Below are 12,107 nucleotides of genomic sequence, written 5' to 3' on the forward strand. Positions count from 1 at the left end.
TTGTGTTGTCATGAGCGGGAGAGCTCTGCATAGCAGAGGGCTGTCCTGCCTGCTTCGTTATGAAACACTGCAACTTTAACGAAACACTCTCTAGAACAGATAGCATTGTCCTAGGGTTCTTCTGTATTTAATTCTTCCTTCCACATAAAATATCGAATCAGGCTATCAGATATCTCCTGACAAAAAATATAATACCTGAGGATATCTGCAATAATTTTAATAGTTACCATTGACCAAACATCCACTACATGCCAGGTAGTGTACAATACACAACTAAATCTTAACAACAACAACAATGAATTTAGTGGATACTTTTTAAAACTCCCAATTGCATAAACTCAGCTAGAGAGGAAAAAAGCAACTCATCTAAGCAACTTACCAGTCAATGGAGGAGCCAAGATGTGAATCCAGGTTCCTCTGACCCCAAGTCCATAGATGTGATCATTAAACAACAATCTTGGTTTTCATGATGGCCAGTAACCCAAAGCCTACTATGCACAGGGGAGTGTGAAGATCCCGAGAAGCTGGGGCAGGGCCTTGACCACTGACAGAGTCTCTTAACCAAAGAATCTGCAGTCAAGGTGAAAGGGGCTGCAGGTCCCATGCAATGCTGTCAGCTGCAGGCCTGGGAAGAGTTCCATCAGCAGTAATGATGCACAGCTTATTATGGGTATCTATCTCACTGCCTTCTTGACAGGATCTCTGCTACCAAAATACAGAACTTTCCTGAGAGTGATTCTTCACATAAAAACACATGAAATTCCTCAAAAAAACTGAGGATCAAGTGGTGGTTTCTCTGAGTAGCACTAGATTGTCTGCTTTCATCAGACATATGGACTCTCCCAAGACCAGGGAAGACCACAGGCAGGTATGCTTTTGAAATAAGGATGCAGGAGAAATTCTGCTACGTCAAATAAAGTGTATTAGATTAGGTCTAGTATTTATCTTGTAAAGGAAGTCTGCTGTCGTCACAGTTGGGAACTTCACAAGTGATTTCTATCAGCATTTTATGGACCATATCAGAGAGCTGGCATGATTCAATAAGATTCAGAAAAGATGAGACCCCAGGAGGTCATGAGTGCTAACCACAACCCAGTTAGTGGAATGCTATGTGACCTTTAGTGACTTGTTTTAACATTCTCATGCCTCTGCTCATGGGTTACTGAACTTTTCTAATCCAAGGTTCTCTGCATCCTACAGCCTCTAAAGCTACTTCACAGGCTTGTTGCAAAGATAAATACTGCTTTAGATTCAAGTAAGCTATGGATATGACTGTAAGAAATATATAATTATCATTATTTAAAAAAAAAGAACAAGAGACTTTCTATTCTACTTTGTTTATACTGCCCTCCTGACCAATGCTGTGTTCATTTACTTAATTACCATCCATCATCCTTGTCTTTTCCTGAGCACTATGTGCCTGAATTAAAAAGATGATAGTGGCCCGGAGCAGTGGCTCACGCCTGTAATCCCAGCACTTTGGGAGGCCAAAGTGGGCAGATCACGAGGTCAGGAGTTTGAGAGACCAGCCTGACCAATATGGTGAAACCTCGTCTGTACTAAAAGTACAAAAATTAGCCGGGCGTGGTGGCGCGTGCCTGTAATCCCAGCTACTCGGGAGGCTGAGGCAGGAGAATCGCTTGAACCTGGGAGGCGGAGGTTGTAGTGAGTGGAGATGGCGCCACTGCACTCCAGCCTGAGTGACAGAGCGAGACTCCATCTCCAAAAATAAAAAAGAAAGAAAGAAAAAGATGATAGCATCCCTTGGTAGCAAATATATATGGAAAATTTCCATGTGGTTTATGCAGTTCTAAAAGAAAGCAACAGATACTGCATTTACTGTAGACCCACTTCCCAATTTCATTTGACTTCCTTTTGCCTTGAGAGTCCTTAATTTTCTTGTCTTCTTTAGGCTGTAAGACTACTGAATGAATGAAGGGGAGGCAGCAGTAGTCTTGGTTTCTGAACTTATCGACAATCCTTTCACTACAAGAACTATGCAGCAGATAAAAAGCTAGCATGTGACATACCTTCGGCTCATTTTCCTTCTGGAGGAAAAGAAAACAAAGAAGCGAAGAGAAAAGGGTTAATGGGAAGCACTAACTAAACATTCAGGTGTACCCTGACTCACATAGGCACTGCATTCGTTCTATTTCAAATAAGTGGGACCAGCCCACAGGGCTCACAGGTTCATTACACACAACTAAATGCTTAACCTGTTCCTTCCAACAGCAGGTGTCACGTGCAATGACATGACTAGCCCAAGATCAGTATTAAAGAGTCCTGTGTATGTTCACCTTTTGTAAATCCTCTCACTGACTCACTGCACCAAGCTATGTTCTTGCTATTCATTTGCCAAAATTAGATTTCCTCACTGCAAGAAATACGTACAGATTATTAATAGGCCTACTCCTTATTTTAAATATCAGGATAGTGAAGCTTGTTCAAGGTGACATAAAAAGTATCTGTAATGTCTAGCTAACACAAGCTTCCCAGGCTTTAAGTTAGCAGCTGGTCCCAAACTACAGACTCAAGTCCACCCTACTGCTACTAGTACTCTAACTGTGAGATCCTTGACCCATAGCTCTGTACTTGTTTTACTTCCCAAGAACTTCTGGCAATGGTAATTCTCACCTCTGAATGCTGATGTTTTTTCATTGCCATGTTTTCAGTATCTGTTGCCCTATCACCTTCCTGGCTAATCTTTATTACCCTCCATGCCCTGCATCTTGGGCTCCACTGAGAGTTTTGCTGGGAGTATGCATGCAAGCATCTTTCTCTCATCAACTGCACTGCCTTTTGGATGCCTGAGTTCACACTATTTCCATAACTGCCCATCCCTGAAATAGATGAACACTGGCCTTCTCCCTAGTTTAGAACTCGGGTTGTTAGACTCCTTGGGTCTATCTTAGCTTCTCTCCCTGTTTTCAGTTTGGATTTTCTACCTCCATTTGGCTTCTCTATTTCTAGCATCATACCTCCCTGATGATCCGTGGTAGTGGCGGTAATCCATTTATGAAACACAAGACAGCATAGATTCAAGGAGTCAAATACACACATACACACACACACACACACACATGCATGCACACAAGCAATGAAGATGGAACAGCGGAGAGTACACCAGACAAGAAGCCGTTAAGTGTCGGCTCTAGTTCCAATTCCTCTCCACTGCAGCATCTCAGATGTAAACTGGCGTCAGTAACAGGTCCTGTCATCCACCTCCCAGGAAGATTGTCAAAAATAATAGTTATGGCCAGGCGTGGTGGCTCACGCCTATAATCCCACCACTTTGGGAGGCCGAGGCAGGTGAACCATCTGAGGTTGGGAGTTTGAGATCAGCCTAGCCAACACGGATAAACCCCGTCTCTACTAAAAATATAAAAATTAGCTGGATGTAGGAGCACACGTCTGTAATCCCAGCTAATTGGGAGGCTGAGGCAGGAGAATCACATGAACCTGGGAGGCGGAGGTTGCAGTGAGCCGAGATTGCGTCACTGCACTCCAGCCTGGGTGACAGAGCAAGACTCCATCTCAAAAAAAAAAAAAAAAAAAGTTATGAAGGTCTTCTGAAAACAAGAAAACACTATTCAGTTGAAAACTATTACATTTATAGATTACTGTATTTTTTTTTTTAAAAAAGAAGCTCTTCTTTGAATTACCTATAATGCAACAGCAGCACCATCAAAATTGTGCACAATTCAATCAGAGGTTCTTAAACATGGCTGCCCATCAGAATCACCATTGTGCCTTTTAGGAAACACAGATTCTCAGACATTTGCAGTCTCTAATGGCCCTGGATTTTCTGGGCCAGTGCATAGGCAATGGTATTTTTTAAAAACATTCCCCCCAAGGGATTCTGATCAGTTAGGTTTGGGATCCACTTTTTAAAAATAACATGTTTCTCTGTGATGGAGGAAATTTAAGTATAACTATGATTCATGAATTTGTTATCTGTTTTTTTCTTCAGAGGATATCAGTTTAAGTGTTGGTTTTTAAACTGTAACTCTGAAGGCAAACAACTGGCAAGAGAGAGTTCTCAGGAAGAATGCTGGCTCTGGAAGGCACTGGAAGGTTCTGGAAAAGCAATGTGTCCTATGAACTAGACTTTTCACCTGTAAGCATGGCAGGAAGAGGCTGTGCAAGGTGGTGGATGACTACAGGGCTTTGCTGTGGACTCCAGGCCTCTAATCCCTTTCAGTCTTTTTACTTCTCTGCCCTCAAAGCCCAGCAGCCTGGAGGGGAGAAGGCAGTGCCCTTGACTGCAGCCTGATATTTCCTCCTGGCTTCTGGTGGCCTATGGTCTCCTTTACCGTAGGTTTCTGGAGCAAAAATCCAGCAGTCAGGTTACCAGGATCAGTGACAACTATGCAATAATTAGGGGCAGGCACCAGGAGGCAGAGAAACAGAGCTGGGTGGCAGAAACTCTCTGATACCCCAACGGAAACATGGAACTCTTCTCAGAGGTGGTCAAGAACATGCCAGAAGCTTTGCCTGCCTGGTTGGCAGCAGAAATGGCACTAGCCAGCGATCACCCGTAACCTTGCTGCCTTCTTTACAGATGGCTGCTGTCAGGCTGTTTAATTTGGAGGAAATTCCAATGTCATCAGCAGAGACATGGCATTGGGGAGGGCTGCCAAGCACAAAGACAGAACTTGGCTTCCCTAGCTGATACCCATGGATCCAGAAACAGGCTAGTCTTAACAATCTTTTAGACCTGACCTTAGTAGCAAACTGGATAACTGCCAGTCATAAGTGTTTCTAAAGTGGCCTGATTTTCTCCCCTTCTCTTAGGATCCTGGATGCTTGTAATGCTATTTATCAATGGTTATTTTGTGCTTACTGATGTGCTAGACACTTTTTCCAACCCATTCTTTTTTTTTTTTTTTTTTTTGAGATGGAGTTTTGCTCTATCGCCCAGGTTGGAGTGAAGCGGTGCAATCTTGGCTCCCTGCAGCCTCCGCCTTCTAGGTTCAAGTGATTCTCCTGCCTCAGCCTCCTGAGTAGCTGGGATTACAGCTGCCCGCCACCACACCTGGCTAATTTTTGTATTTTTAGTAGAGACAGGGTTTCATCATGTTAGGCAGGCCGGTCTCGAACTCCTGACCTCAGGTGATCCACCCGCCTTGGCCTCCCAAAGTGCTAGGACTAGAGGCATGAGCCATCGCACACGACCTCAACCATTCTTTATCTCTCAACTCACAAGACAGTGGTTCTCAAAGTGAGTCACCCAGGGCCAGCGGCATCATGATCACCTGTAAACTTGTTACAAATGCAAATTCTTGGGCTTTCCAGGAATCTGTGTTTGAACAAGTCCTCCAGGCAATGCCCATGCACTTGAAATTTGACAGTAACTCTCGTAAGAGGTCACATGGCTCCCCTTAATGTAAACACACCAAAATGAAGTAAGAATCATTTTCTTTCAAGAAGTTTCAAGACCTTCAACCATTTTATTCGAGGAAATTCATAAGCAAAACACAAGCACATATTGACTTTTTTGCTTAATAAATATGATTTTCTCAGACCCACTAACGGATCACATGTTTCACCCACACAAAATAGTGTATGACTTATGAATGATCACAGAGAAGAATCACAGTGGCTTTTTAAATTTTTAATTTATTTTTATTTTATTGTATATATTTATACAATCCATAGCTCACTGCAGCCTCAAACTCCTGGGCTCAAGCAATCCTCCCACATCAGCCTCCTGAGTAGCTAAGACTACAGAGATGCACCACCATACCTGGCTAATTTTTAAATTTTTTTGTAGAGAGGAGTTTTGCTTTTTTGCCCAGGCCGGTCTTGAATTCCTGACCTCAAGTGATCTTCCTACCTTGGCCTTCCAAAGTGCTGGAATTGTAGGTGTGAACCATCATGATGGTTCATAGTGAGTTGTTTAGTTTAAAATATGTGACTCTGTCTCTACATTATTTGCCTACAAATATGTCTACCGAATTCATGATATGTGACCAGTGTGTCTGAATACATACCAGTGTTTATGGCACTGATGTTTTAAGTCCTGCTCAGGAACACAAAATGCACTATTTAGGTTCCATATGTGACTAATTTTAAAATATGCTTTTTAGGCCAGATGCAGTGGCTCACACCTGTAATCCCTGCACTTTGGGAGGCCAAGGTGGGAGGATCACGAGGTCAGGAGTTCGAGACCAGTCTGGCCAACATAGTGAAATCTCGTCTGTATTACAATAAAGTGTAATACATTTTCAACATGGGATTCCAACATGGAATCACCTTTTTTTTTTTTTGTAATTCGTGCCTCCCTCCCCTAGTTTTAACCTATGCTTGGTCCAAATATCATGGGTCTACATTTCTGTGGTCTAAGACACTTCTTTAAGATAAGCCCGATGCCTAACACACATCTAGGAGTAAGTTAACAATTCTGAAATACTGATTTCTTTGGCTTTTAGACCTGTTGATTATTTTGGTTATAAAGGTCTGCCTTTAACATTTTTCCTTCTGTGTTCCTAACTAGGCCTCTGAGTCTCCACTGTCAAAATGTGGCTGATCAGACTTTAGGCATCCCTCACCTCACCCTGTGATTATGGAAGGAAGTACAGGACATCTTAAGACTCCTTCCCAGTCATGTGCATCATGAATGAGCTAAAATTTCAATCTTTTGTTCTCCACCGGCCATTTTTTCCCGAACCCTTTAGGATAGATAGCCAGAAAAATAAGCAAATAAATAAATCTCTTCTTGGGAATATTTTCTAGAATGTTTTCATTTTAAAATTTATTTTCATTTTATTCCATTGTTAATTGACATCTGATAATTTTTTATATTTATGGGGTAGAGTATGATGTTTCAATACATGTATATATTGTGTAATGATCAATTCAGGGTAATTAGCGTATTTTTCACTTCAAACCTTTATCAGTTCTTTGTTGTAAGAACATTCAAATTCCTCTTGTCTAGCTTTCTGCAGTCTTCTCTTCAGGACCAAAGAAGAAAATAAAAGACACTATAAAATTCAGCTCTGTTTAAGTCCTATCTTTTAAGTAACTAAAAAGTTGAATACTAGCCCCCATAACTAGATCCATAAACCATTTTTCAATACTAATTTTGTTAGCCAAAGAGATACGCAGTAGAGAATGTCAGACCAAGAGTAGACAGCCTGTCCAAAGTCCACAGAAATAAAAATCCACTTATGACTGCATTTTCCATGCTGGCTTTCCAGGATGGTCCTGAACTTGCTAATTCATGGTACAACTTTGTACTGTAACACAGCCAAGGAGAAACAGTAGCATGTTGGAGCCAGGTCTGTGAGAGCTGACAGTTAAGCTTGATAGCCAAGCGTTCAACATAGCCAATGTTAAAAATTAACTTATATAAACTTATGGTTTAATAAATTATATTAAAAACTCCCGAGGCGAGGCGGATCACCTGAGATCGGGGAGTTTGAGACCAGTCTGACCAACATGGAGAAATCCCGTCTCTACTAAAAATACAAAGTTAGCTGGGCATGGTGGCTCATGCCTGTAATCCCATTACTCAGGAGGCTGAGGCAGGAGAATCACTTGAACTCGGGAGGTGGAGGCTGTGGTGAGCCAAGATTGCACCATTGCATTCTAGCCTGGCCAACAAGAGCGAAACTCTGTCTCAAAAAAAACAAACAACAACAACAAAAAAAACAAGAACAAAAAAAAAAAAAACAAACTCATCATCATCTCTCATTTTACTCTATTTTACTATTATCTGTATGACTGAGGTTAATTAGGTCTACTTGTATAGTGGATATAAAGTCACACACTGCATAACAACATTTGGGTCAACCACAGATTGCATAAGTGACGGTGGTCACATAAGATTATAATGGAGCTGAAAATTTTCTATTGCCTACTGATGCTGTAGCTGTCCAGTGTAATAGTGTAATACATTACTCATGTTTGTGGTGATGCTGGTATAAATAAACATCCTGCAGTGCCAGTCCTATAAAAGTATAGCACATGCAATTATGCACAGTACATAATAGTTGATAGTGAAAATAAATGACTATGTTACTGATTTGTGTATTTACGATACTATACTTTTTATTGTTCTTTAAGAGTGGACTCTTTCTACCTATAAGAAATTAACTGTAATCCGGGCACAGTGGCTCATGCCTGTAATCCCAGCACTTTGGGAGGCCGAGGTGGGCGGATCACAAGGTCAGGAGATCGAGACCATCCTGGCCAACATGGTGAAACCCATCTCTACTAAAAATACAAAAATTAGCTGGGCGTGGTGGCACGTGCCTGTAATCTCAGCTATTCAGGTGGCTGAGGCAGAAGAATCACTTGAACCAGGGAGTCAGAGGTTGCAGTGAGCTGAGATTGTGCCACTGCACTCCAGCCTGGTGACAGAGCGAGACTCCGTCTCAAAAAAAAAAAAGCCAATTAACTGTAAACGGCCTCAGGCAGGTCCCTCTGGAGGTGTTCAAGAAGAAGGCATTGTTATCAACGCAGATGATGGCTCCATTCATGGTACTGCCTCTGAAGACCTTACAGCTGGACAAGATACGGAGGTGGAAGACAGTGTTACTGACCATCATGACCCTGTGTGGGGCTAGGCTAATGTATGTGTTTGTGTCTTAGTTTTTAACAGAAAACTTTAAAAAAAAACACTTTTTTTAATAAGAAAAAGCTTATAAACTGGGTGTGGTGGTGCACACGTGTAATCCCAGCATTTTGGGAGGCTGAGGCAGGAGGATGGCTTGAGCCCGGGTGTGCGAAACCAGCCTGGGCAACATAGTGAGACTTAGTTTCTACAAAAACAAGCTTATAGAATAAAGATATAAAGAAAGAAAATATTCTTGTACAACTGTAAAATGTGTTTGTATTTTAAACTCAGTGCTATTATGAAAGTTATCAAAAAGTTTTTAAAAATTAAAACGTTTATAAAGTAAAAAAGTAAGCTGAGCGTGGTTAATTTATTATCAAAGAAAGAACAATTTAGAAAACAAACTTAGTGCAGCCTAAGTGTACAGTCCTTATAAAGTCTACAGTGGGGTACAGTGATGTCCTAGGCCTTCACATTCACTCACCACCCACTCACTGACTCACCCAGAACAACTTCCAGTCCTGCAAGCTCCATTCATGGTAAGTGCCCTATATAGGTGTGCCCTTTTAAAATCTTTTCTACTTCATTTTTACTGTACCTATTCTATGTTTGATGCACAAAAACTATGTTTAGGCACATTGTGTTACAAGTGCCTACAGTATTCAGTACAGTAAGGTGCTGGGTGCTGTAGGCAATCATAACCCTATGTCCAAGTTTGTATCCTAGGAGTAACAGGCTGCATCATATAGCTTAGATGTGTAGCAGGCTCTACCATCTAGGCTTGGGTGAACACACTTTATGATATTTGCAGAAGGACAATGTAAGGATGCATTTCTCAGAATGCATTCCCATTATTAAGTGATGCATGACTGTCCTATATGACGGTGTGCTACTGTGCATCTCTTTACAATCTCATGGTTGATAATGTCACATTGGTAGTTTGAAATTAGTCACAGTGAGAGTATTTATATTACAGAAATCAGTAAATGCTACAAATCAGATGTCCTGTTATTCCCAAGCCAATAGCTAAACTTTTTTTGTTTGTTTGTTTGTTTTTTGTTTTTTTTTTGAGATGGAGTCTCATTCTGTCATCCAGGCTGGAGTGCAATGGCACGATCTTGGCTCACTGCAACCTCCACCTCCAAGCAATTCTCCTGCTTCAGCCTCCCTAGTAGCTGGGATTACAGGTACCCACCACCACACCCGGCTAATATTTATATTTTTAGTGGAGACGGGGTTTCACTATGTTGGCCAGGCTGGTCTCGAACTCCTGACCTCAGGTGATCTGCCTGCCTCAGCCTCTCAAAGTGCCACTGTGCTCGGCCGCCAGTAGTAGCTAAACTTTTATCAGCACACTGCTGGTATCCATTCCAACTTTTTCTTAAGTGAAATAGAACTAGGGGAGAACAGTAGGAATAGTCAATTTTCCATGATTACATGTGCAGGTACATACCACCAAGCCATATGCCACCAAATCATTACTGTCCAGAGTTTCCAACTAATCTATTGCTGATTTACTCTCTCTGTTTATCTGCTACTGAAATCAGTCTGACTCAGAAACGTAATTGTATGTGTGTTGGCAAGAACTCACACAAGAATACTATCTTCAAGAACAAAAACACCACTGGATATTTGTATCATCCTTCACCACGGCCACAGAATTTGACGGATTACCTCATTAACTCCTCACAACCATTGCTATGTTGAGTTTCATTGTCCCTGTTTGACAGGTAAGATTAGGTGATCTGTCCAAGGCCACATATCTAGTAAGTTGCATAGACAGGACTCAAATCCAGAAATCCAAATCTTGTATTCTTTAGACTTTACCACAAGTTATTGCTTTTATGCCAATCTGTCATGAAAATGGGATTTTTTTTTCAAAAGGTCAACATCTTGGCTCACTTCTCTCCTTCCTTTAGTTAGCAATGCAGCCAACTTCGAGGCACCCACATCTACGTTTACGAATACCAACTCCGCCATCCAAGCTCCCTTCCTGCCCGAAGGCAGAAATTACATCCCCACTGCTGCAACGTCTTAGATAAATCAAACGCAAACACACTTCCACCTGAATTCCTAAAGATGTCCTAGGCATGTGGGCATCATTAGGAAGTGTTTTATACTTTGTGTCTAAGTTATTCAAACCCAAAGAGAAGCCTAAGGCATCTAATTTAAATTCAAATAGAAGTAATTGTGAATAAAGAACCCAGGTTCTTGCACTTAATGGTGAAAATAAATATATATGTATATGTGTATAGAGTTTATTTTACACACACACACATTTCATGAGGGGGAAAACAAACTATATACATACACATATACACGTATATATATGAACATGTGTGCATTCTCTATATACACATACATATGCACAAATACGTGTGTTTTGTGAGTGTGTATGTGTGTGTCTTGTTTGTTTTTCACCTCCTCCAGGAGTTATACAGCAAAAAAGAAGAAAAAGATCCCTGCCCTTTATCAGATATGTACACATTTTATCCTTGCAATATGTCTAAAATGATTTTATGACTAAATCCTGGGAAAAATGTGAAGAATGCTTGGCTAGATGGCAAGCTTTTCCAGTAAAAACACAACACTGCTTATGAATTGTAGCACTTGGAGAAGACTTTTCAACATGATGTACATTTTTGTTCTAGCTTGAGACCAAATCCTGTTTGGAGGTAGGTTTTCTTTGGCTTTCAGAGAAAGTTGAACCGATTGTACAACATGGGTCTTCGGGCCCTCCAACGTGGACTCACCACGAGAGGACGATGATGCGCTATTCCATTAAACATGCCTCTGTCTCACGACTCCAGCCAGGGTTAAAACCTTCAGATGTTTTCTCAACACATTAAGCAGAACTAACCATCACAATGGCAAAAACTAAACCCATCTGTGTCCCCTTGTCAGGATTTTTGAGATTGTCAATGGACTGACCTTGTGGCTGGAAAACATTTTGGAGGCCATGTAACAAAAGTTCAATGTAGCAGTGAATGCACAGAGAAATTCTTAGAGGTCACTAGTGAATTACTAACACCGTTACCCTGGCAAGAGATGATGGAGTTTCCATTTTATCTCAGAGGTTTGGTGGGTGTATGGCGATGACTTAAAATGATGTTAGGCTACGTAGCCAACACTTTCTTGGAAAGGACTTTCCCTGCTGTTCTTTTAAAACTGTCAGCAAATAGGGCCAAGGCGCTCACTGGTCTGTGCCGAGGACACCTTAAAGTAATCAGGCTGTCAAATAAAGGCAAACACTTTCTCAGCATTTCTAAAGACAGAAATAGCGAAAAGTGTGTTGCGTTCCAAGCATATCAGACTTAAGTCATTTTTGCCTCATGGTTCTAGAAGACAAGAGATGGAGGTGGCAGCAAGCGGGGAGGGGAGACACATAATTCTCCTTGTAACCCTCTGGCTCTCAACCGGAAGCAATTTTGTTCTGCAAGGGACACCCGGAAGTGTCTGAGGACATTTTTGATTGTCACAACTGCCGGGTGCTACCAGCATCCAGTGCATAGAGGCCAGGAATGCTGCTAAATTTCTCAAAATGCAC

Source organism: Pongo pygmaeus, chromosome 5 (genome assembly GCF_028885625.2).
Source record: "Pongo pygmaeus isolate AG05252 chromosome 5, NHGRI_mPonPyg2-v2.0_pri, whole genome shotgun sequence".
Classification (NCBI taxonomy): domain Eukaryota; kingdom Metazoa; phylum Chordata; class Mammalia; order Primates; family Hominidae; genus Pongo; species Pongo pygmaeus.